Consider the following 23,041-nt stretch of genomic DNA (forward strand, 5'->3'; position numbering starts at 1 on the left):
TATGACGATTAGATTAAGGTTTCTACAATCCTAAAATGCTATGGGAAGGGAGGAAAACAGGTCCGCGACGTAGGAAGTGGTGAAGGATGTAGTCAAAGGCGAGCTGTCCGGAGTGTGGGAACTGTTTATGACGATTAGATTAAGGTATCTATAATCCTAAAATGCTATGGGAAGGGAGGAAAACAGGTCCGCGACGTAGGAAGTGGCGAAGGAAGTAGTCAAGGCGAGCTGTCCGTAGTGTGGGAACTGTTTATGACGATTAGATTAAGGTTTCTGCAATTCTGAAATGCTATGGGAAGGGAGGGAAACAGGTCAATGGCGTAGGAAATGGTGTAGGACGTAGTAAAGACGAGCTGTCCGGAGTGTGGGAACTGTTAATAACGATTAGATTAAGGTATCTACAATCCTAAAGTGCTATGGAAATGGAGGGAAACAGGTCCATGACGTAGGAAATGGTGTAGGACGTAGTAAAGGCGAGCCGTGTGGAGTTTGGGAACGGATCTATGTGTCTCCAATACAGTACTTAGACTGCTTTCAGAGTGGACTAATGATTTTCCCCAAACAAAGCTCGGTCCCCAGGTACTGTTCTAAAAATGAACAGATTGTAAATAAAATTGTGATAAAGAAAAAAAAAATTAATTGCTAAATAAATAAGTGTAAACAAAGAAAAGTAAAAACAATAACAGTTTGTTTTGAAACAGCTGTTTGGTCCAAATAACATTCGTTTGAAAAAAGAACTCACGATTACTAATAGTCGGGGGGCAAACTGTATTCTGTGGGATTTTTTGTGAAGGGAATGTGTGACTATGTGGAATCTCTTTATTATATGTCACATAATGGTGTAGTACCGGGTGTTTACCCTCAAATTGCGGGGTTTGGTTTTTATGACGTAGTAAATCCAAGATGGCCACCATGTGTGACATATATTCATTAAATTAATAATAACTCTTTTCAGAGTAAAATAATCGAATTTTAATTTACACCATTGAATTTAGCTAAAAAAATCAAACAATTTGGTGTTTTGAATCATTGCTCTGTGACCATTTGTTACCGAGATATTGAAGGCGGTAAACACAGAACATTGTCCCCATGTTATCCTTATGGGGAAAAAATAAAATTGTATATCTAGCTTATTACTCAGCATATCTTTAATAATAATTGGTATGTGGCTTCATTTAGTAGAGATCTACTTGATTATGGCCTAAAATCCCCCATTTTTACATTCCCGTGGCAGCAAACCTGCATACTAACTTCCAATGTTATTCTTATGGGCAATTTTTTGCATGCTTGTTCATGAACATACTTTGAGAAATGATGATGTGTAGCCCCATTTTAATTATTTATTGAAGCATTTGCAATTCGTTGAGTATACAGGTCAGCTGCTACGGGGGTATTGTAGCTATAAAAAATCTCACAAATTATAGGAATCAAATAAAATAAAATAGGTAGACTATAGTTTTGGTTCATATGTAATTTCGTGTGATTGTATGATTGGTGGTGATAGATAGGTAATGACATATAGAATCGTGTACTACCGGGTGTTTTGTCTGAAAGTGTGGCCAAGCTGGTGTTTTTGGCCCGCCGTCTTGGATCCACCATATTGGATATTAATATAATTTTTTTTTAATGTAATGCTGGTGTTGTGACTCATTATTATAAACTATAGATGTTTACGCTAATTTCAATTCCAAAAACCGTGTAAATATCGTTTTTCATTTCGAAGATATATTGAAATGAAAACTCCCCCCATTTTTTACGGACGTTTCGTACTTTGATAATTTTTCAGATTATTTTTCTCATATATCCAGTTCTTATTATCGCTTGCAATTCGTTATAGTCTTAAAGTATTTAGTGATGTAAGGGCTTTTATTTAAGCTATCGATAATTAAAATCGGACGAGTTAGAGTTGAGCTATGCACTACAACAAAATATTAAATTTAACTTTTTCCAAATCAGTTTTTATTAAAATATTTATATCTCGGGTTGTTAATACGGCAAAAGGTTCATTCTGGTCTCAAATTACTCAGTAAATGTTTGGTTTAAAATTTTATTAATCACTTAATGAAATCTGACTAATTGAAAATTAGTCATGGGTCTTTATTTAACATTAATAATTATTTTTATTTTGAAATTTGTCTTTGGTTAAAGCAAATAAAGACATACAGGGCTGGTCATCAGGGTTACAACATTTGTTTGGTGTGAGTACAAAGTAAATGATGTGTGATGAGGCATATAAGACTAAGAGGTTCCACGTCTAAAAATTGTAACACTGATGACCAGCCCTGTATGTCTTTAACCAAAGAAAGTTTTGGACATAAAAATAATTTAATGTTAAATAATTTATTGTTTCATGACTCATTTAAAAATAACTTAGTCAGATTTCATTCAGTGATTAATAAAATGTAAAATCAAACATTAACCAAGTAATTTGAGACCAGGAAGAACTTAGTGACGTATTAACAACCCGAGATATACATCTTTTAATAACAACGGATTTGTAATAAGTTAAATTTAATATTGTGTTAGGGTTCGTAGCTCGACTCTAACGCTCTAACTCGACCGAATTTAAAGATCAATAGCTCAAATGAAAGCTCATACATCACCGAATATCTGAAGACTAGAACGAACTGCAAACGTTAATAGGAACTGGAGATATAAGAAAAATTATCTTAAAAATGTCCGAAGTACGAAACGTCCGTAAGAAATGTATGGGGGAGAGTTTTTTTTTTAATATATCATCCAAACAAAACAATATATTTAAAAACATATTTCAGCATTGAAATCAGCGTGAAAATCTAGTTCATAATGATGTGTCGCAACACTAGCATTGCATAAAAAAGTTATTCGTATCCAATATGGCGGCCAAAAACACCAGCCTGGCCACACTTTCAGACAAAATACTCGGTAGTACACGGTTCTACATGTCATTACCTATCTATCGCCAACAATCATACAATTGCTTCAAAATCCTACAAAATTAGATATGCCTCACAACTATAGTCTAATTTATTTTATTTTCTAATACCTGTAATTAGTTTATAGCATACCTACCCGTAGCAGCAGACCTGTATACTCAACGAATTGCAAATGCTTCAATAAATAATTAAAATGGGGCCACTCAATAACATTTCTCAACACGTATGTTCATAAACAAGCATGCAAAAAATTATCCATAAGAATAACATTGGAAGTTAGTATGCAGGTTTGCTGCCACGGGAATGTAAAAATGGGGGATTTTAGGCCATAATCAAGTAGATCTCTAATAAATGAAGCCACATACCAATTATTATTAAATATATGCTGAGTAATAAGCTAGATATACAATTTTATTTTTTCCCCATAAGGATAACATGGGGACAATGTTCTGTGTTTACCGCCTTCAATATCTCGGTAACCAATGGTCACAGAGCAATGATTCAAAACACTAAATTGTTTGATTTTTTTAGCTAAATTCAATGGTGTAAATTAAAATTCGATTATTTTACTCTGAAAAGAGTTATTATTAATTTAATGAATAGATGTCACACATGGCGGCCATCTTGGATTTACGACGTCATAAAAACCAAACCCCGCAATTTGAGGGTAAACACCCGGTACTACACCATTATGTGACATATAGTAAAGAGATTCCACATAGTCACACATTCCCTTCACAAAAAATCCCACGGAAGCTGGATATGTGCAGTTTGCTCCTGGACTATAAAAGAACTGGTCACATGTAGCAGGAATATAAAAAGTAAACACGCTAGTAAAGCTAAAGACGTAATTGTCAATGTTTATTATCCATACCGTTATCAGTTCTATCCTTGATAATTACCCACCCTCATTGAATAAATGTACATCGTAATTTCCCATATTAGTTAATTTAAACTACAATATATTCATAGTTGAAATAAAAGTGATATTTTCACGTTTGGGGGCGCTGATATAGGCGCCCCGAAACGTAACCACAACTGAACACGATTTCATTAAAGGATGGTTTGTCTAATTGCAGTATCCTAGGTCAATGTTGACGTTGTGTTCAATCTATGTCATCCATCTGTTTATCTTTGTATAAAACCCGGCTGAGGTTGTGGTGGTAATTTAAAATCGTGATTCCTGATTATTCTTGATCTTATTTTTATGACATCAATATTTCCGGGCCTAATCCAAACAAAGTTAAAGCAGACAAACATTAATTGTAAACAAAAAGCTACCATGAAGAATTAAAACATGTAAACATTGTTATTTTTCTATTCTTTCCTTGAAAAGTGGAGTAGTAAAATAATTTGCATTTATCCTTTTTTATTAAGACTCGTGTACAGAGCCTCGATTTGTGGTTTAATTAATTTTGGTCTAAACTATTTTAAACTGTGGTCTAATTATCTCTACTAATCTTAGGCTACTCATTTCCTATAATCAATGACAAAATAAGAGTAAATATAATAACCTCATAGTTCCATAGTTTATATTTAACCAGCTGTTAGTTAAAACAGATTATATTGCTCTAAAACAAATCGAAGATTGCAAACATTGCTTTAAAAAAATAATTTGAACATCCTAGTATTTTACTATGTATAATTTAATTAATCTGTCATCCTCTTACAGAAGAATTGAACGTATCAATGATTAGCATTACACATAGTATAAATAAGTCAACCCTATGTATGTCTTTACATTTTTATCCAAATGCTGAATTTGTGACACAAAAGCTGAATGTTTACAGCTGTTATGTTAAGCAAATTATTTTATGCCAGAAGCTAGTTTAGAATCTTAGCGTCGGCTGCTAGACTTTTTAAAAATTAAAACTTAATTTCTAAAAAACTGAGGCCCTAAACTAAAATTATGGCTTCGACATTCCCTAGTTCTCAAAATTATCTTTCTTTCAACACAAAAATCATGAAAATCCGTCGAGTGGTTGATTCAAAATCGCGAAATAAAAAAACACTGTTTCGTTTTAATATTATAGATGCTAAGGGAAACAAAAATCATCTGAACAACAGAAGGTCTTTAACTTTGCATTTCTCAGGTAAATATAATTAACGTTATTGCAACTAAATAAAAAATACACCAATTGAACAAATAAAATTGTGACAGACAATTTGATGAAAAATAAGTACGACAACGAATTTAACACAAACAAAAAACTAACATTTGGATTATGAGTTAAAATTCTGGTGACGCAATAACAACGATAAATATACAGAAAATCAAAACAAATTGAAGACTGGTACACAATCATCACATGTTTGATTTTCAGCGTGGGATGAATATAGATAAGTTCATATTTTATTTGGATTGTGGTCGAGTTTTGACCACTGGACGACATCAATTCTTATATTAAAGTACTTAACTCATTAAGGTACTTCAATAATACCTAAATGATAAATACCTTCTATTTAACTCAAATAAAACAATCTGGTATTAGGTATAGATGTATTTACTCAAAAACCTATTTCTATGATAATTTAGTCACGAAATCCAAATGTTTAGACCTATCTATAGATTATATCCTCTTGTTTGGATCATACAAGTCTAGATAGTATTTTTAAAATTTTAAATATGGTATTTTTTTATTAAACCCATTATGCACTACAGACATTTTGCGTACAATTTACTTTGCTAACATACACTCTCATATTTGTTACGGAATAAAGATTTATGAGGGAACAAGTAATTGTAACTATAATCAAATTTTATATTTACAAATGAATGCTACAAGATGAAACCTTAACCTGGATTAATACTGTTTAAATTTTTTCCGAAAATAGGAGATGAAAAATAGTGGAAAAAAAGGCACTACGACTTATTTGCGTTGTGCACCACGAATATTATGTAGAAAAAAATTTCGAAATTTCGTACATACAGCTTAAGAAGTTAAGACTAAATATTTTTCATAGTTTAGAAATTTTAAAACGTGAACTAATACTGTATTTCCTTAATATTGTTGTTGGAAGACGGCAATTGCTAAAATACTGTGCGCGTAAACTAATTCATTCACCTCATGGTGGTCATCTAAGTCGATTATTGGACAAACTAAAAGTCTTACGAAAAAATGTTTGGAACAAAAATTGAAGAACATCTTATTATCTATACTTTTCTCGCTGAAAGTTTTCATCTGACCAAAAAATAAAAAAAATCCTCGCTCACTTACTTTTTCATGTTTACATTGAACAACCTTTTCATATTTTCCATTATTAAACATTAATCATCTGCACGAACTAAATTGTATTTACATAGTATTAAACATCAGTTTACGCAGAATTTAAATATGTAAATTTCATCCTCTCACTATTTGTATTACAATTTAGACGAACGTGCAAAGCGACAGGGAACGCACCACTTCGAATAATCTCGCCAACATCGGAAACTCTCTTCCAGCATGTGTGTGTGTAATGGGTGCGTGTGTGTGCGTACGTTATCGCTTCCTGCACAGACTGTACCCATTGTCACTTGGAGTTATGAAACTTGGTGTTATGAACCCTTGGAGTTTTGAAACTTGGACTTGTGGTCCTTGCAAATCTGTACGTTTGGAGTTATGAAATTTTGTATTTTAATTTACTTGGTTTTATTTTAACTTGGACTTATGAATCTTGGAGTTATGAACGCTTGGAGTTATGAAACTTGGTCTTATGATATTTTGGTTTTAATTTACTTGGACATAATTTTACTTGGAGTTATGAAATGTTGTATTTAAAAGTACTTGGAGTTATGAAAACTTGGAGTTATGAACCTCACCCGAATCAGTCATAGCTAATTATAACTGAGAAAAATATATATTAAATTAAATTGTAAAAACTTATCGTCCTGATTTGTCGGATTAAGCATTGTATACCAGTAATCCCCTAAAAATAAACCACGATTTAAGTAGGATTGAATTACATTAAACGTATTTTGTGTTTCAGGGGTTTCCTTTAACCGCAACATTGCCCGTACCATGTATTGTAGATAATTAATTAATAGCTAAGCAGGCCATAGAGCTCGAATGATTCGGCTTCACACAACATAGGTTTTAAATTTTGAAAGTAGTGGGAAATTAATTTCTTGATTTAGGAACTCAAGGGTTCACATTATTTCTCTTCTTTTGCTCAAATCGTCAATTTTAAAAATAAAATAGTGAATATTATTTAATATTTTGTACTCAATATTACAACAATATTACGTCATAAAATGTTCTCTTTTAGTATTATTTGTGATTATATGGAGAAGTTGTAATATGTTCCCTTTATTCCCTATCAGCACAATTTTTTCAATAGATATTAAATTGATAACATCTCATCTATATTTCCTAACATACAATTAAGTCTTACAGTATATGTCCCGAAGATCTAAAATAGTCACTGCAAATACATTATTTGATACTCCCAGGTGAATTATTTTGCTAAAGTAAGTTACTGAAGTTTATTATTAGTTCTTGATTTGAAAATATTTTCTTTAAGGAAAATTTTATACAAACAAAATATAGTCGAATTTTGTACAAGAGATAATTTATATCGTTACATTGGCAGCTAAACCATCAACAAGCTCACAATGACAAGTATTAAACTATATAAGTGTCTCTGTTTTTGGTTGTTTAGTGTTTAGTGGACTACAACAATCGGATCAGCTGTTTCCCCCTCTCCACTCATGCCAGCTGCTCAATGCATTGTTGGAGATCGCTTTCGGCTTCAGGCTTCAGTCGGTCCGTGGTGCGCTAGCCTATCGGTTCGGTGTTGTAAAGTGTTGTTCGTTTCTATTGCGTGTTTTAGACATGGTTTAACATCTGGACTGCTTGTAGTGTTATGGACTATTGGATTGCTATTTACGTAAGTATGTTGTAATTATGAAATGTCCATTTGGTTAACTGATGATAAATATTTGTTGGATTTTACTTGGCTGTAAAGAGTTTCGTATTGTTTATTAAAATTAATCGTTAACTAAGATTTTTAGCAGAAGATCATGTAACTCATGTAACTCTTAAGTGATGGTGAATTTATACTTACTTTAGTTGTTAAAAAATTTTAAAACTAGGAATCAAGCATCATTGGCTAGGTATAATTTGCTTAAGAATTTTTATTTATTTATATATTCAAATGACGAACACAAGCCTAATACCCTCAATTTAATTATAACTCAATTTAAAAATAAAAACAATAGCTTTTTAAAGTGTAATTAAACATTATAACAATTTGACTAATTTGAGGCATCAGCATTCCTGAAGATAAATTAAAACAGTGGGAATGCATGTGTACTGAACCGATTTCAAGAGACAGACACAGAGTTTGTATAAAACTTGATTTTTTAACAAAATATCCGCTATATATTTGTTAAATAAAATACAACATATAACCAAAGTGTCTTCATCAACCTCTCTATCAACAGAAACAACAGGTTCACCACAGTTTTCTACACATTGAAAAAAATCCCTTTACAATGCGGGTAATGTATTTGTACCTGTGCGAGTAATTCTAAGCCAGCTAAATTTTATTCCCCGTGATTTATCTCGAAGTTTAGCATGAACTAGTTTTGCGCTCACCATCTACATGGACCCAAGTCACGACTTTACCGTTTAACTCCACGTACGAGAACCAAAGGTGAGAATAGGAAATGTCAAAATACTTAATCATGGCCAGGCGTGAAGAGAAATCACCCTTGAGTTGTCGGAGTGTAAATCCTGTCTTTTGTGTTATGCTATGATTTTTCATTCCCCTTTAAGTTCCTCACTCCCTCTTCAGCTCTTCAGTTCCTGACCTTTCATATTCTTATCGCTTTCCTACGGTTCATTCAAGAACTCAAGAAGCAGTCACCCTCGCCCTTATTCATCGGTTGAGTGGCTATGCTAGACGGTCTCACTGCTTGCTATCTGGGTGTATATGGTGTTGAGAAGTGGGTAGGTATGGTGTTGATATCGGAGTCCTGGTTTCGAATCATGCTAATTGTAAATGCTGAATCATTTATTAGTTGGTAACGAGGTGATTTTAACCCACTTAAAATTTGAGGCTGAATCAAAAGATCGGATTAAATAAGCGCAGTGTAGAGTATAGCGTATGGAATGAAATAAAAAGTATATAATGCTACCACCAAATGTTAAACCACACTTTTAACTATGTTATTTCCGTTACCCATTATAAAATTTAACGATTAGTGGTAGTGGTCCCTGAGTACGCAAAATTTAAGTAGTCTCAGGCTCATAATCAACGTCTATTGGTTTTCAATATCAACTATTCAATGACAATAGTGTTAGATGTTGGCATAGAGTAGTGATTTAGGTAGTTTAAAACAGAACTTGAGCTGTAGCTACACTTTGAGAGTGTAAAATTACGTTTTTAGAACTTCTTAATGAAATATAAAACTATACAACATGTATTCGGGACCACAGATTCAAAACATTGTTCATCCGTGTTAATCAAGGGTTTTTTTATATTTGTTTCATCTCAATATATAAAGTGTGTGTTTATTTTTTTATTTTTGACGTTCCACCAGCTTTATAATTATTTTGAACAAATATAATTACCGTTTAAGATTCTTCACCTCTAACTCATTTAAATAAAAATTTGGTCAGGCTAGATTATGCCAGTCCTTTGATATGCATAAATTGTTTGCACATTTAACGGATTTTGCATTGGGAATATAAGCTTAAACAAAAACACAGTTGACATCAGTGGGCTCAAACGTAATCCAAAATGAATCACTTATCAAAATAGGTAGCTAATACAATAGGATAACAATTTAAGTATCTATAGTCAATGGTATTCGCCCCAGTCAGGACGCCGCGCTCTCAATGCAGAGTAGGAGAGTAGGCCGCTCTTTGCGAGGGAAACTGTGAGATGTTTTCGCGGGTAACAAGCCAGATTCCCCTACACTTGATGTAAGAGGAGGGAGAACAGTAGCCGGGGTATAACAAGCTGTCTTCGTCCCTACCCGACACAGGGAGACGGAGACATTCTATGACGATGTATATTCATCAAATAATAATCAATATCTGTTTTAAGAAACAACAGACTTGACGCTAGATTTAGTTATCCCAAGATGTGACGTGTTTCTGGCCCTGGCTTTCGTTTTTTGTGTGTGAGAGAAACAGGTCCGATCACAAGTATGTCTACAAACATTTTACAAATTTTAACCCACTATCCCTTAAAAGTGTTTAATCTTTTAAATTTGTAAATTCCACTTTCCTTTATATATTAAAAAGTCTACATCTTTATCCAATGCTTTCCTGTGTTCCTAGCCAATAATTTGAGAATGCTGGGCCTTGTAGATGTCTTTGGAGAGGTGGGTCAAATCCCTGGTATATACAAAAAAATGTTTTGGGCAATTGCCCTTATAGGTGTTTCTTATGTTGTTAACTCTCTTTTCATCTGCTGTAAAGCTTATTTGAAAGTTTTTTTTCCAATTGGAGTGAAGTCGTTGAGTACAATCAAACTCCTCCTCCTATACGCTTGTATAATAAATCGTTCAATGGTTTATTCCATTGTCTGTGGTTCAATGTACACCGTATAGGTCACTAACTGACTGGCTTTCAGGCACTTTATCACGTGATTAACCAGGGATCAATTTTAATTCAACCGTTTGAATCTGCCAAAGTCCACCCTCAACATACTAACAATACATAACATAAGTGCAAGTAATAGGTACATCATAATCAAAATTATTACATTTTTCTTTCCTATTTATTATTGAATTAGGGCGCATATTGAGAAATGGCAACACATTAGCTCAGTCTGTTTTAGATTGCCTTTTGAAGTTTACTTACATCGATGGGAACCCAAAAATGAAAAATATTTATCTCTTACCAAAGAGTGGAAAGGTTTTTCCTCAGTGATGACTATACCCTGTAGGACTAATTATGGTTAAATGCGACCGTTCATGATGGCAGTAAATTTGTGTAAATAATCTTTCAAATTATTAATCCTTTTCATTATTATTTTTTGTTAGGCTAATCTTCTTCCAATTTCAGACACAATACATTATGTTGTAAATGTTAAATTATATTTTGACATTTTTAAACTAGAGGTAACAAGTTGACGAGCTATATAAATATCAGTATCAAACACTAAAGAGATTTATCGTCAAAATAATTCAAACAGAAAATGTAATTTGTATGTGACTTTTTGTGTTTTTTATTAATACCACCTAAATTACAGGTACCAAGATACACTGACAAAGTCAGCTCCTAATTAAGTATCCCTGGTTTCTTTACTTCACTGTCAAAAAGCTGTGTGTCGTCTACAAGCTTTAGTCTTATTGGGAATTTATTTTGGAGTCTCCCTGTAACACTAATCCACATATGAAACAATTCAACAATGCATATCATCTGATCGGTAATAAAGTATATGATAGGACACGGAGCTACCATCGTAATTATTGGGTTAAGTTAAAAACGTCATTTACAAGTTGTTATTGTAAAACGGGTATGCATCTCATTGAAAACTAAATGTTTTCAAAACTAAAATATTCCCTTAATAAACTAAAAAAAAACCACTGTACTTATGCTAATTACTTAAATATTTAAACTAATATCATGGATTACCTCTACGTTTAAGTCGAGATTTGTTTGAAGACCTCCTGGATTGATGGACCGCCGTGGTTTGCCGGAAACGGGAAGAACAAACAATTAACTAGCTGTAAACATACGTCACCACACTGACGTGCTGGCGTGAGGTTGGCATGAGGGCGTCTGCGAAATGTCTGCTACCAGCAATAACGTCAAAACTGGAAAAAGGTTGTTATACTAAAGCAAAAAATAGTCCGTTTTCGTACATACATGAGTCGCCGAGATTAAGCAGACCCCAATAGTTTTATCCCTAGAACGAAAAATAGCTAAATTATTTTTAGTTTAAAATCCTGAATTTGCATATGCAAATAGTTCCGATTAATAATAGCATTCTCGTATCTCCAAATTTAGTACTCTTTGGCCTTTATAGTGTTTAAGATAGATGTAATATACATACAGGGTGCGCCAAAATAACGTGACAGTTTTTAATACTAAATAACTCAAGAACAAAATACAATTTTATATATTAAATAATGTTATATTGTACACACTATTATGCCATTTTCACTTATGAAAAATTATATCATTTAGGTGATGTCCTTCTCCTAAACGCAGGCTTTAATTTTCTTTTTGCAAATTTGCAGTCACCTTCGCCTGATGAATAGAAACAATCTCTTCCCGGATACACTGCTTGTTCAGGGATAGTTCGAAATTTCGGAACCACCACTTTGCTTTTTAAGTGTTCCCATAGCCAACTGTCACACGAAATTAAGTCTGGGGATCGAGCTGACCACAGCACATCACCAAACCAAGAGATCACTTTACCGGGAAAGAGTTCACGCGAAACTGCCATTGAATAATTGGTTGTATGACAAGTTGCACCGTCCTGTTGAAACCATGTTTTGGTAATGTCTATCCCTCCTAACATTCATAGTTGCGGAACCAAAAACCCCCTCAGTATTTCCACATAGCGTTCCGAGTTTACAGTGATAGGGGGTGTTCTCACTTTCATCCTCAAAAACATATGGTCCGATGACTCCAAACCGTGCCACACCACACTAGACAGTAACTTTCTTTCGACGAAGTGATGTTTCACCAAACATAACCTAAAAATGGCATAACGTAAGCAATCGTTCACTACAACAACGAGGTCTCTAGCTAGTATAACAACTGACTTATCACAAAACAAAAACCGTCAGGTTTTTTTGGCGCACCCTTTATTTAATCAATTAAAAAATAAATATATTGTTGTGATGGCGTAGTAGTATATTTTGCGTCCAAAGAACTGTAAAATTAGTCTTTCCTATTATTTATGAACAAAGTGAAATTCAAGCAAATTTCAGAGCAAATTAAATGAACGTAACTAATATAGAGGAATTTGTATGTAATTTATTTTTTTTAATGATTCAGTAAGCCACAATAACAAATTGCTATACCATATCCAAACAGCCGTTATAAGCTCTGTAATAGCCCTAGTTTTGCAACTATTATGCTCAAACTATAAATATACTGATGAAATAGTTTTGACTTACTTTCATTACAGCCCTGTCTAAGTATTAAACTTCCTGCGGTTAAATTAACAAGTTATTCAAACTCATATTTATTGGAACAGAACGATTTCCATGATATGTTAAACTGGATATCCAAAACGTTAAATACACTGTGACACCGGGGAAAGCTATATTATAACGAGTTTTGTTTTTGTTTCAGAATAATATAAACCCAGGGATGTAGACAGCAAACTACCATCGTGGGGGCTGCACCTTCGCATGAGAAGTAAGTTGAATGCCTTTTATTGTCCTTACGCTGCCAATATTTAAAACTAGATAACTTAATACGAGACTTTTAGTCGTAGCAATAATGAGTTTTTTACCGTCAAATTTATCTATTATTTTATATCTTGACGTTAAAAAAGATAAGAATAATAATTTGTCTATTGATCCAGCTATTTGGTATATTTTGTACCCTTTTGCTAGGAGGTTTTTTCAATATAAGCTCGTTTGTAAATAGTCGAATGGAAATGATTTAATTTAAACTTTTGTACATATTCGATGGAAAATCTACTTAACTGCATCTAGATGTAAAGTAAACAATACTTGACAAACCAAACTGAAAAAAAAATGCGATTGGTGTTTATATTGTAGTATTTTTTACTACTCGATGGTAAAACGGTGATGTAAATTGGGTGTGTAGCGTCTTGGACTTCGGTGCGGGAAGGGCGTGTTCGATGCGTCACACATTCACAAAACTTTAATGGATTTGAACATGGTTTAAACCACTTTCTCGTAAAAGTGTGTGTGTAAAATTACTTGAATTAATTACAAACGCCACTGGGGTAGACACATGCAACAAATTCGTATTTAAATTTAAAACGCTTGAGACAGTTTATCTTCATCAATAGCAATTCCCAAAGTTCAAAAATTACTCTTCTTGTAGTACAAAAATTCTCTGTAATACCAATATGTCACTTTCAGCACCAATAATGGTGTATCTGATAAATAAAATAGTTTATTCGGACATTCAATAAAAAAAAGTCCTTACTAAGTCCTAGCATAAACTTTAAAATAAAACGTGCACAAATTAAAGTGGAGCACTGCAATTTGTGAAGTGCCTGCACTGGGTAGGCCTTTAGATTAAGCATACGCTTAATCTATGGTAATACGAGATAACACGTATGTTATGACCTTCACTACTATGTTTGAACTTTGTTTGACCTTCAGACAGGTGAGTCACCCCACCTTATCAGTCCGTTATCGAGACCACCATGACCTTGCCTACGAAGCCACAGAGAGTCAGTGTTTGGTTACCTCTCCCCTCTCCAGGTGTCGTTTACACACTCATTAAGCTGTACAAATAACTGTTTTACACTTACGTAATGTCCAATATTGGAAACGTATGACACATATGAAGAGTCGTTAGTTATTTGTAGGTGTTTGTAAGGATGAATTATTTTTTGGAAGAAATAGCCTTTGTTTGGTGAAATGAGGAATGGTGAACCCCAAATAGATCTTAGTGTACTAACCTACACTATCCTAACATTCGCCATGTGGAAAAATGATGGTATTAGCATGACATCCATGTCTAGGTCAGGTTTTGTCTCATGTCATTTAGCTTAAAAAACAAATTACCCCATGGACATTTTGGGATTTGGAATAAAGGCAATACAGTAACGACAAATATTTTTTACACGATATAATTTTGAAATTTTGAAAACCGAAGTAACAAGTACAGCTTTCTTTTTCAGAAACAGTGAATACCATAATGTACGTCTGCGTCTGAGTGAGACCGTTAAATAAGGCATTTTTGTAAAAGTAAATATGATACACAAAAACGTAAACTAAAACTACCCAAAAAACTGCGCAGAAAATCTCTATTGCACGACAATAGTTTCATGAGTAAATTAAATTAGGTAAGAAAAATACTCAAGTTACGCATAGTTTCATCAACAACGAAACGTAATTCCACTATCAAGCTGAAATTCATCACTTACAATTTACTAACCATCTTTTCCATTTGCAAACGAAGTAGTACTGCATTTACATCAAATGACAGTGCATATTTCCACTTTAATTAAAACCAAATACCGTTGTCGTGCGGGAGGCGTATTTTTCAATCAGCTTCTAAGCCCGCCTGCGTATGTTTCGACACTGTCCCAACATTAGACATATTTCCCGCAATGCAAATGAGACTTCCCCCTAGTAATCAGTCTGGTGGTAAAAGCATTCACCCTTTTCGAGATAAGTAAATGCATCTTCGTTATGTTGTAATGCACTCAGCACCCACCGCTGTTTGTAATGATGTTTTCGTTATATCTTTTGTAATGATGCAATCAGAAAATAGCACTTTGAAGTGACGAATGGAGAAGATTTAAGTGATCGAGGCACTCGTTTTGGGGATGGAACATGAAAGGAGCGGGTTTGGTAGGAAAGTGTTGGTAGTTTGGAAATGTGTTTATCCACATCGTTTGATTATTTAGTGCAATAATTGTCTCTAGGGGTAGTCGAGTATTTATTTGTACTCACCTCAAAACATGGAGGTTTCAGGTTCGATCCCTAGCAGTTTCAATTCTCCACCCAGATGTCATTGGCTTTCAACTAAGATAACAAAAATTTAACGTTTGATAGTAACAAAACTAAGGTCATATTAGGTTTACTTTACTGGCGGTACAATAAAGAACGACAACACACACAGCCATAGCCTCCTAACACTGTTTGCTCGCACTAATACTAATACACTGTTTAGTTTATACTAACAAATCTTAAACACATGTTAGTGTAATAACAGATCTTCGTATGCGGGCTGGCATCGTGAGCAAATGTTGAACATACCCTGTGGCGCCATCATATCTCTGCTTTACATTCCTCTTAGCTGATCTAGTGGTGCAGAGCGAGCCTTCTAGCTTGGAGTCTCGGGTCCAAACCTAGCCAGTCGGTAGTGTCATAATGCATTGATTCAACGATTCGATGCTCGTATCCAGAGAAAACTTACGAGTAAAAGTGCAACACTGGAAAGGCGTTGCTAAATCGTAACTTTTATGATTGTTTATTAAATAGTTAAATTCTAAAAAACAACCTTTAAAAAAAATCGCAAGGGAAAAAATAACATAAGATTGATTTTCTTAGAATATTGACTTAAAATAATTGACCATTAAAACATTTTAACATTCTTGTACTTTGTAGTCAGCAATTGCGGTCTGTCACGATATCTAGAAGGGAACCACGGGTGTTTTGTAGTTCTAGAAAAATGCAAGCTGTTTTCTACTCATTTCAGCAGCCAGGTAGCTGACAAAAGCATGTCATGGTAGTGTTTGAATCTTTTTAAATAAACTAATCCCCCTTATCATACAAAAGGCAAATGATACGTTGAATGGTACTAAGAAGAGGCGAGTCAAGACTTTTATAACATTTCCATGCACTTATCCCACTTCTCAAGTGATACACGTTCTACACTCGATGCCATACCTCAAAACTATTTTTAAACGACTATTTATGAGGCAGCGTATATTTAAAAAATATCCGTCAAATTTTTACAAGGCGCAGTGACTTATTTACAAAAACAGTGACCAAAAAAGCCGTTTGACAACCGATTGAAGACTAGATTACGTAAAAGTTTTATACATTTACCTTGTCATGTGTAATAGCCTACACTTTACTAGGAAGGACCAAAACTATTAGCGGCTCAATTTCAAAATCAGTGACCAGAAACTCATGGACGTATGGCCACCGTCCGAAGTAACGGATACACTCCATGTTACAATGTTTTTTTCTAATTAGTCAGATACCTGAGCCGAAGCCGTAGCCCGTGTTTGGGTCATGTTACGTAGCGGGGGTGTTGTAGGGTCTGTGCTATTGTGCCTCCCCCACGCCGGGTGACAATAGGCCATTTGCCCCCATTGGCCTACAATGCTTATCAACGTAGGCTCGGGGTGTTTTCGATCGTTGCGCCCTTTAGTGGAATATTTTTAACATATGGAATGTATAGACGCATCGCAGCCAATGGTTAAGTTTTAGCCAGTCTTGAATTTAAGGGAAGATTGTTGAATTGTGCGCGTAGTGTGCGCTGATGTCGGTCACTAATTTTGTTGAACATAGTTCTTACTGAAGCAAAAATACAATTACCGTAAACTATAGCATCTTATAATAGCTATCATACTAACAATTAATGGGGTATATAGAACTGTATAAGTAGCATACCTAAAAAAGTAAGTGGCAAATTTGACAAACTTCTCTTTGGTAAAATATATCTTCAGTATCTCAAATTTCCAAGAACTTTAAGGTTCAAATTTGATCATGTTTAATTTACACTTAACACTAAAGAGAAAAGTTGTTATCGTTTTATCATAGGTTACATTTTGAAATCGTAAAATAGTTTTTGAATTGTGTTCTAAGAGAATTACAATAAATACTGAAGAATTGCCTACATTGCATGGACTAAATTTGTGTTACCTATTTACAATAGTATAACGCACACTGGTGTTGGGGGTTGGGAAGGGTACTATTGTGTGTGTGACCAACCTAAAAGATTGGATCTCGTTCCATAAAATCTCAGCATCTGGTCTGTTCTGGGTTTGTTTCATATCACATCTAGCAAACCTTATGAGACTGGAGGCTCCATTTCGATGTTAGAAACATTCGTGAAAAATCTCGTTCAAAAAATTTACAGTTTAAATCGGAAATATATGTATTTGTCTCCCATTTCCGTTTAAATATTATTCTTGTGATTTATATTATTTAAAGCACACAAAATAAAATAATTGTAAATGTATATAAAATAATAAAATATATAAACTTGTATATAAATGATTAAACATGATAGTACAATATGTCTACCTTTCTGAAGGTACCATCGTTTTTCAAAAAAATGTTATCGTTAGGATAAAATATAGGTTTATCACTAAACTTATTATAACTATTATAATTATATACTATTTTAAAAGGTATAAAATTACCTGAGTACTGCCAGAGTGATCCTGTTAGTCCTTACGGATTACGGATATCTGTAAGGACTAACAGGGTCACTCTGGCAGTACTCAAGTAATTTTATACCTTTTATAGTTTGTTCTGTGATCCAGAGACAAAACAGCTCAAAATATATACTATTACTGCTATTATTGTTTTAAGAATACTTTTAGTTGCCAGAAATTGGTTTCGATGATATAAGACTATAACTCAATTAAACAGGTTCAGATTTTCAGGTTAAGTGTAAGAAAGAGTAATGTGGCCCTAACTTTGTCTGAAAAAAAATTTCATTTAACTTCATTTAATAAAACTTGACAAGTCCAATAGGACAGGTCTCCAAATTATTTACTCAACTGTGACTTAATTTACAAGTAAAATATCAGCCAACATTATATTGTAATATGATTTTCACAAGAGAAACTTTAAAATGATGCATGTACCGACCTAGAACGATTGCAAAGCGTGACGAATTATTGTGAATGACAAGTTGTTACTGTAATTCGAAGGCAAATAATAAATTGTCATGGGACAAACCAGAACAATTCTTTTGTTAAGCTCATAGTATTAAATAAACGGATTTTCAATTGTATTTTTTGAATTTTTAAAACTTGAATTCTAGCTTGTAAAAACTTATGTTTGTTCTTCATTTTAAAGGATAGTTTGTTTATGTGATTAACTTTAGCCACGAATGATCCTCAGATTTACAAAATCAAATCGTATTAAGTATTTTATTAAATAAATGATAATTAACCAACGACATTGCTTACAATTGGCCAGTTCAAATATGTATTTGGTTTACTAAGCATTTCTTCTTAACACTGAATGAAGAGATTGTCTTTATTAATTCCGTAATCTTTGTTTCACGTTATAAAATCAGCTATCTGAGACTTCGGTTAAATCATAAAAGAGTAACATCTTGAGAGAGAAGATTGAATGGTCCCAATAGTCGGTTTAGAAGAGAGGTTATACATATTCATTATTATGTTATCATGTAACCTTTAGATTGTTTGAAAGGTCGATTACGATCTTAAGGGTTGACCTTTAGATACACGGGGTTCACCCTAACCAGCTCGGCGGCTACTTCAAACATCCCTATCAATTAGAGCTAGATAATTAATTGATGTAAAGGTTACGTGTGATAGTTTTAGTTTGGAAAATAATAATGTAATTATAAACTAAATGTTAAAAGTGTTATTGTTAAATTTAGTAAAAAAAAAATACTGGCTTTGTGTGTTTTTTTGGACTGTGAAAAAAGTCTGAAAGTTTTAGAAAAGATTATTTTTTAACTATTAATCTACCGATGAGGCAATTCTGTGATATCACTATTAAATTCAATATTATTCGTGAACTGGTAAATAAAACGTTCAAAACAATATTACAACTTAAAATATTTAATAGACATTGTGCTCTTCTTAATTTTTTGAGTTTATTATGTGTTTTGTAATTTTTTTTTCAAGATATAAAATAAATTAAAAATCCACGTTATCCTTTAAAATGTAATATATACGAGTAATAAGCTAATTATGTCTTCTACATGATTCCTCTGTGTTATTATTAATGGCTTATTTATTTGTTAGATTACCAGGTTAATTGTCATAATTCAATCATCTACATGGACGAGCAAATAATTCAATTATTTGGTTATATTGAGACACCTTGTAATGATAAATGATTAAAGGAATCGTGAGAAAACGTACTGATACGGTTTGCTAACAAATAAAAGTAAAAATATAAATGTACAATTTTAACCATTAATGGCAGTTTTTAGCTTTGTGTAGAATCCATCTTTAAACAGCTGATCGAAAATTAAGGGACAACATAAGTAGTATGACCACAGTTTAAGGAAACTCCCTGTATGCTATCTATGGTAAAACTTAGAAGAACTTTGTCCAAAGAAGCGCGAAGCTGGAAAATTACTATATCAAATTTCAAAATAATTTAGGTCGACGTTGAATGGTCAAATAACGTTCTATGAAGGTTTCTAAATCAATGATAAAAAGTTATCTTAATCTGGACACTCTGCCTCCTAGGTTTCCTTAAATAGACTGTGTAAATCTCAATCTTGGGTGTTACTGAAAGACACTCAATCAGACATCATGCAAGAAAATGCAAGAGATATTGTAAGATTGATATATTTGTTCATATCGACTAGACAGTAGACACCCCTAAGATGGTCCCAGACACGATGAGTCAACTGTGCACACCGTAGCCAAAACTTGTCCGATCCCATAAATTCTGTTGTGACACTCCTCCACTCCGCCCCATGTGCCACTTATAAAGTCGTCATCCGTGACACTGGGCCATGTGTGAGAGGAAGGTTATGGCGGAGGGCGAATCTGGCTTCGAATAGAACCACTAAGTTGTGGCAGTTTGTTAACTTTTTTCACTTACAAATAGTTTTAATTAGTATGCATCAAGTTTTGCACTGATGATTAAACACACATTTTTGATTTTGCACGTATCATAGGCCTTCTTGTTTTTATAGAGACAGGCTTGTTTATATTGCTCAACCGATTTCCAATAAAGTTACAGTTCCGTTTTTTATAAACTCATACTTTTGTACTTGAAACACTTATCTTAAGGTGCATTCTGAACTACACGGGTCACAGCAAAATTATGTGTGAATACTTAAATACTATATTTTGAATGGCGACCATACGAATGTAGGTATAAATGGAGTCAAGTATTTAATTAAGTGTAACTGTAAGTGTAACATCCAGTTAACTCGGAAACATACAATATAGATGTAGTACTGGACTTAAGTTATGTTTAACAACAATTCCTGATGTTTCTTTAGAGTTGTTTACATACAGTACACTAGAAAATATTAAAAGTATATATTTTTTATACACATGAAAGAAAGAGCTTTTAAGCCCGTGGCTGCATGTGGAAGAATGAAGTAACAGCCAGTATTGACAGCGCGGTGAACGCTTCGCTTGGTCATTGGTGTACCGCAGGGCTCCGTCTTTGAACCCGTTTTATTGCTTTCTTTACTACTGTTTGAAATATAGCTTTCTTTCTTGGAACAATTCTGTTCAGTAGGGTTTTTAATAGAAAGGAATCCGTATTATTTCCTTGTTAGGCTCGCTGTTCATACACGTTGTTAGATTTAATATTTGGTTTAAAAGGAATTTTTTTATGAGCAATAATAGCACTATAAGTTCTGGCGCGCATGGGTTTTACCATGTTTTGTGCACACACTGGATCAATAATCCCACACAATAATAATTATTTTTAAATATTTTGATAGAAAGATTAAATACAAATTATTTACAAAAAACTACCCAAAACGAAAACGTTTTTGGTTAACGAAGTGGCTATAATGCTCACCTTATAACCTCTGGGCACTGCTGATTATTTGATCCCGTTCAGGATCCATTCCAAGTTCCAAATGTAATTTCCCATATAGGCTATAAATTTATGAACCTTCAAAAACTATTTAGCAGTGAATAAAACTTGTGGTATGCATTTTACTCTATTTCTTGTAATCGGTAATTAAATCGCATTTCTAATTACTAACAAAATTACAACTTTAAAAGGAACCCTAAAGTTTTCAAGAACGCTTCATTCTGAACTAGCCGAAAATAGTTAAATTTTGTATGCTATGGAAATTGATCATTTGGCTATTGAAAGCAATCGAGCTATTTATGAGGTCTATGAGGTCTTATGAGGTCTACTTATAAGCTACCCATCAAAATTAACTAACTTTTTAATTAAATGTTAGATTCAAATTATAGGTTAACACTTGTAACAAAGCCGAAAGAGTAACTATATACAACCAAGACTTTTTTCTCGGGTGAGGTTATGTATATTCATTACAGTACGTATCACATGACCTAAAAGATAGTTTAACATAGGTCAATTATGACCTAAGAATTGACCTTAAGATAGAAGGAGTTGCCCAGCCCGGCGGCAACTTCTAACAACCGTATTAATCAAATAATTAATATACTGATTGAGGTTTATCTGCCTACTTCACATCCATTTCATAGTATCCAGGGTAGCAGACTAGATTTAGGGTCGTTCCTTCACTACAATAAAAAAAAATACCGATGGCTCTGGAAATAAACTTTTGGTTTTGATAATACCACAGAAAAATAATACCCTTGAATTGTTTTCAGAATAAAAAAAAAACTCTAACCAACCCAATGTTTTAGAATGTCAGATTTTTTAATCGGTACCTACCAAGAACAACGAGCAAAAATAATCGATTTAAAAAGTAACCCAGTTCAAGGATATTCAGTACACTTTAATCTGACAATAACCAGTACAGGTTGTTTCTATTGGATTATTTTTTGAAACCAAAACTACGGTAAAAGGTTATCGTATATTCTAACTCTTTCACGCACATCCACCGATAGTATTTTGAGAGGAATTGATTGAGAAAGTAACACCATACAAGGATTTACACTTGCATCTGATGGTAACCAGTTCAGCTTGTCTCAGCTTATCATATCTCCAGACAGCTGCATTGGCAGTGATAGGCTGCCTAACCTGTATGTCAGCTGAACTTTACAGACAGACCCACTTAAACATGTGTTACGGAGTATTGATATATTTGTTAATATGCAGTGTTTCACGTTTGGTTTGCGGTTTTCAAAACACATAACTAGCTCGCGTAGTCAAACTACTTATAATGTAAGTTAAGGACCTATAATAGTAGTCTAGTGTATATAGGTATTGCTGCAAAAATAAAATAGCATAACAGTATTTTTATATATCTAGGTTTAGTTTAATTTAACATAAATGATTACATTTGTAGTAATTTAAAGTTCTGAATAATTCAATATTTCTATGGAGGCATTAGCTTTTTGATACTAATGTAGACATTCCAACAGTTGTTATTTAAAAATGTGTCCTTGAATGAGCCACAGCAGAATGTGCTGCATTATACAAAACTATTTTTCCCTTCATTTTTGTTGCTTTGATAGTTAGTTGATGTGACATACTAGACGCAATAGCCTCTACCAGTAATTTGTCTTTATGTTTTGGATTAAATAGAAAGTTTACTTATTTAATACAAATTCGATATTAAAATCTTAAAATCTACGCACACTGTTAGAAATATATTTTCCTGCATATGTGCAGAATCTCTTTATAATTTAAAATAGGTACACAAATAAACACAAAA

General features: G+C 33.5%; 1 protein-coding gene across 1 annotated transcript in view; it reads left to right on the top strand.

Annotated features, from left to right (window-relative positions):
- Positions 1-7,678: 7,678 nt before the first annotated feature.
- The window catches only part of LOC128985280 (uncharacterized), a 136,296-nt gene continuing 120,933 nt past the window's right edge, over positions 7,679-23,041 (top strand). The window contains exons 1-2 of the mRNA XM_054404671.1: positions 7,679-7,784; positions 13,163-13,228. The gene's annotated coding sequence lies outside the window, so the exon portion shown is untranslated. The remainder of the gene's footprint in view (positions 7,785-13,162; positions 13,229-23,041) is intronic.

The sequence above is a fragment of the Macrosteles quadrilineatus genome, unplaced genomic scaffold, assembly GCF_028750875.1.
Source record: "Macrosteles quadrilineatus isolate MER2022 unplaced genomic scaffold, UCM_ALF_1.0 Scaffold_2__2_contigs__length_208266976, whole genome shotgun sequence".
In the NCBI taxonomy this organism is placed as follows: domain Eukaryota; kingdom Metazoa; phylum Arthropoda; class Insecta; order Hemiptera; family Cicadellidae; genus Macrosteles; species Macrosteles quadrilineatus.